This window comes from Prionailurus bengalensis, chromosome B3 (genome assembly GCF_016509475.1).
Source record: "Prionailurus bengalensis isolate Pbe53 chromosome B3, Fcat_Pben_1.1_paternal_pri, whole genome shotgun sequence".
Taxonomy (NCBI): domain Eukaryota; kingdom Metazoa; phylum Chordata; class Mammalia; order Carnivora; family Felidae; genus Prionailurus; species Prionailurus bengalensis.
The window spans coordinates 136,022,991-136,027,589 of record NC_057355.1 but is presented as its reverse complement, the minus strand read 5'-3'; the positions used below and the strand labels follow the sequence as shown (position 1 = coordinate 136,027,589).

Here is a 4,599-nt window from a genome sequence, read left to right as displayed (position 1 = left end):
ATTACCATATGATCCAGCAATTCCCCTTCTGGGTATATGCCCAAAAGAAATAAAAGTGGGGACTCAGACATTGTATACAAGCGTTCACAGCAGCATGTGCAAAAAAGTGGAAACAACCCAAATGTCATTGACAGGTGAATGGATAAACAAAACGTGACATATACAGACAATGGAATACTACACAGCCTTCAAATGGAAGGGAATCTTGTCATAGGCTACAACATGGATGAACCTTGAGGACACTACGCTAAGTGAAGTAAGCCCATCACAAAAGAATAAATATTGTATGCTATTTGTACATGGTCCCTAGAGGCTTCAAATTCATAGAGACAGAAAGAAGAATGGCGGGTGACAGGGGCTGGAAGGAGGGTGAAGTGGGCACTTAGTGTTTAACAGGGACAGAGTTCCCTAAAAAAAAGTGGATCCCTCTTTTCCTTCACCAAATGGCAAAATCAAATCCTCAGCCTCTTTCCAACCTGTGCTTCCCAGACCTGTTTCGGAAACAAACACCTGATGAGAATCTGTGGGGTTAGCCAGTCTTTAGTCTTCCCAGGGCAGGACTGGAAGCCCCTGGAGGCAGCTTAGGGCAAGTATTTTGTGATCCTTGGAGGGATAAATTCCTTTTTTTTTTTTTTTAATGTTTATTTATTTTTGAGAGAGAGAGAGACAGAGCACGAGCAGGGAAAGGGGCAGAGAGAGAAAGGGAGACACAGAATCGGAAGCAGGCTCCAGGCTCTGAGCTGTCAGCACAGAGCCCGACGTGGGGCTCAAAGTCCTCAACCATGAGATCATGACCTGAGCCGAAGTCGGATGCTTAACTGACTGAGCCAACCAGGCGCCCCAAATTCTTTAGAAATCAGCTCTTGGGGTGCCTGGGTGGCTCAGTCGGTTAAGCGTCCGACTTCGGCTCAGGTCACGATCTCACGGTTTGTGAGTCTGAGCCGAGTTCAAGCCCCACACTGGGTTCTCTGCTGTCAGCACAGAGCCCGCTTTGGATCCTCTGTCCCCTTCTCTCACTGCCCCTCTCCCACTTGTGCCCTCATGTGCTCTCTCTCTCTCTCTCAAAAATTAAAATAAACATTTAAAAAAGATAAAATACTTTTTTAAAAAATCAGGGTTCTGGGGTGCCTGGGTGGTTCAGTCGGTTAAACGTCCGACTTCGGCTCAGGTCATGATCTCGCAGTTCATGGGTTTGAGCCCTGATTCAGTCTCTGTGCTGACAGCTCGGAGCCTGGAGCCTGCTTCGGATTCTGTGTCTCCCTCTCTCTGCCCCTCCTCTGCTCATGGTCTGTCTCTCTCTCTCTCTGTCTCAAAAACAAATAAACATTAAAAATAAATACAAAAAAAATAAATAAAAAATCAGGGTTCTTCCATTTTTGGATGAGTCCTGCTGATTGTATTTCTGAGCTGGGCAAGGCCATTGATGCATAGATTCAGGAAAACCCAACTTGGAACCCATCTGTTCAGTATATGAAGCAAAATCACGGGAAGTACTCAGGCTGAAAATTGGTTTGGGTTTTTTGCGCTTGTCTAAAAAAAAAAAAAAAAAAAAAAATCCTTCAGCCACCATGCAGATGAGTGTAGTATCTTAAAACACTCTGCCCTGTGAAAACACACCAAATATCATCTTTTGCTTTCCTGATCTTTGGGCATTCTAATTTCAGATGTCTGCCCTTCAAATGTGATGAGTGGCTATCAGTTTAAATATCAGACTCTTGATTCAGGATATCCTTAAAGGACCGGAGGGCTTTATAGGAATTCAAAAAAGAATGGTTTCAAACCTGGGTGCCCACCTATGCTGGTGGTAATTTCATGGAAATCCCTCCCAGAATGCATCTGCGGCAGGTTGGGTGTGATGTCTGTGGGTTTCGGGCCCCCCCCCCCGTGCACCCCCCCCCCCCCACACACAACCTGCCGTTTCCTTCAAACCCCAAGGCAGAGGCTGGGGCTGATCTCCAAAAGCCTATGTGCCGCCCAAGGCGAGGATACCTGTCTCGTTTGTTCACCACAGTATTCCCAGCTTGGGAACAAAACAGAAGCTCAGTAAATATCTACTGAGTTGAATTCAATGTCATCGTGGGTGGTAGGGAATAGAGCATAGAGATCAAAATGTTAATTCCAGATAAGCCAATGTAAACACAAATCTTCGTCTTCCCAGCTAAGTAAACAAAGAAGAAACACTCAGAGTTTGTTCCTTGCGCTAATTAATACCCAAATTTTAAACTCTAAAATCAATGTATTATTTTTATGACCTAGCATCTATTAATCCTGAAAAACAAAGGAAGTTATAATGACTTGGTGATTCATTTTTCTCATTTGGGCTTACGCCTTTCAGCCAGTTTCCTCTTTCTAATAAATGACAAATTCGGAACAGGGGATCTCTGCGCAGTCCAAACAGACCTGCCAACCCCGCGTGAGACAGTAAAACCTGGCTGCGGGTTTGCCCACTGGCCCACCTCATCCCTAAATATGGAAAGCCCTAGGTCTCACGCTAGGTGTATCTCTGAGCAAGCTCCTTTGCCAATCAACTCGGGTAAAATCCTTGCATTTTGTATCACATCTTGTACTTTTCAAAGCATTTTGATATGAATCCGTAACATTTTATTCTCACAACCACCTAGTGAAATCAAAAGGATCCTCATATAACAAAGAAGACAGAGGCTTGGAAAGGTCATGTGGTCTGCTCACTTGAATTAAGAGCATGGTTTGGATTCTCATTCCTTCCCTACTTCTCTGAATTAATCATTTCTTATTTTAATGCACATTTATAAGCTTAAAACTTAGCAGCACCCTGCCAGGTTTTTCAATAATTTGCCCACCGTGCCCTGGGCACACAACAGCCAGTGCAGATGTCCCGGATGCCTGCCAGCTGCGGTTACTTTTCCTCTGGGGTCAGAGCCTTTTTCTTTTCTTTTCTGTTTTTAGTGTTTATTTATTTTTGAGAGAGACAGAGCGTGAGCAGGAGGGGCAGAGAGAGAGGGAGACACAGAACCCGAAGCAGGCTCCAGGCTCTGAGCTTGTCAGCACACAACTCGATGCGGGGCTCGAACTCACGAGCGGTGAGATCATGACCCGAGCCGAAGCCAGCCGCTTAACCGACTGAGCCACCCGGGAGCCCCCGAACCTTTTTCTGAGCGAGCAAGCTTCAGAGACTCTACATCGTCCACCTCTTTGGTTGTGAAGTACAGAATCCATTTCGGGAACTGGGAGACTTATGTCAGAATTCACAGAAAGGGGAACTCAGAACACGACAACGAGCTGGACCTCAAGAACACCAGGAATTGATGGGTGCTACTGGGTCCAAAGTGGCCCGGGGTCTGCAGCAGCAGAAGGCTGTAGACCTTCGACCCGGTCTAGAACTTTCCTACTAAGGAGACTCAGCCAGGGAGACATCTCGGGTGTTGCTTCCTGTCTTGCCCTCACCTGTCTAATGCTTCAGTGCTGCTCAGAGTGTGTGGAGCTAATGAAGTCAACACATTAAATGAAATTCCAAGAGCGTCAAAACGTGCTCCTGAAAATTCTTGAAACCTCCCAGAGAGTATGGCTTATGTGTGATGCACAAAGTCCCATTTAGTAATATGTGTTATACGCAGAATGTATGGGGTAAGCCTTGCTGAAATTTTATTTTTCTCTGGCATTGTCCTTTAAGCCTTCCCAGTAGAGGGCATCCTTTTCCTGTCCCTTGATGGACACTTGATTTTTTTTTTTTTCATTAAGGTAAAATTCACATTACCTAAAATTACTCAATAACCATTTAAAATGTACAATTCATCACTTCTCGGTCTTTTGGCTAAGATCAAGTGTAGTATCTGTTCTTATAAATTAACACCTCAGGCAACAACAGATGTTGGCGAGGATGCAGAGAAAGAGGAACCCTTTTGTGCCGCTCGTAGGAATGCAAGCTGGTGCAGCCACTCTGGAAACCAGGATGGAGGTTCCTCAAAAAACTAAAAATAGAACTACCCTATGACCCAGCAATTGCACTACTAGGTATTTATCCAAAGGATACAGGTGTGCTATTTCAAAGGGGCACATGCACCCCCATGTTTATAGCAGCACTATCGACAATAGCCGAAGTGTGGAAAGAGCCCAAATGTCCATCGACTGAAGAATGGATAAGGAAGATGTGGTATATCTATACAATGGAGTATTACTCAGCAATCAAAAAGAAGGAAATCTTGTCATTTACAACTACGTGGATGGAACTGGAGGGTATTATGCTAAGTGAAATTAGTCAGAGAAAGACAAATATACAACTTGACTCGTATGTGGAATTTAAGATACAAAACATAAAGGAAGGGAAGCAAAATAATATAAAAACAGGGAGAGAGACAAACCATAAAAGACTCTTAAATACAGAGAACAAACTGAGGGCTGCTGGAGGGGTTTGGGTTGGGGGGGATGGGCTAAACGGGCAAGGAGCGTTACGGAAGACACTTGGTGGGATGAGTGCTGGGTGTTATACATAGGGGATGAATCACTGGAATCTACTCCTGAAATCATTATTGCACAACATGCTAACAAACTTGGATGTAAATTAAAAAATAATAAAGCATCTGGAATAATGTCAAGAGTATAGGAGATAGTTAAATAAATAAA

At 44.3% G+C, this 4,599-nt stretch overlaps 1 pseudogene; it reads left to right on the top strand.

The window, feature by feature from the left end:
• Positions 1-3,770: 3,770 nt before the first annotated feature.
• On the top strand, positions 3,771-3,879 carry LOC122469910 (annotated as a pseudogene).
• Positions 3,880-4,599: the final 720 nt, after the last annotated feature.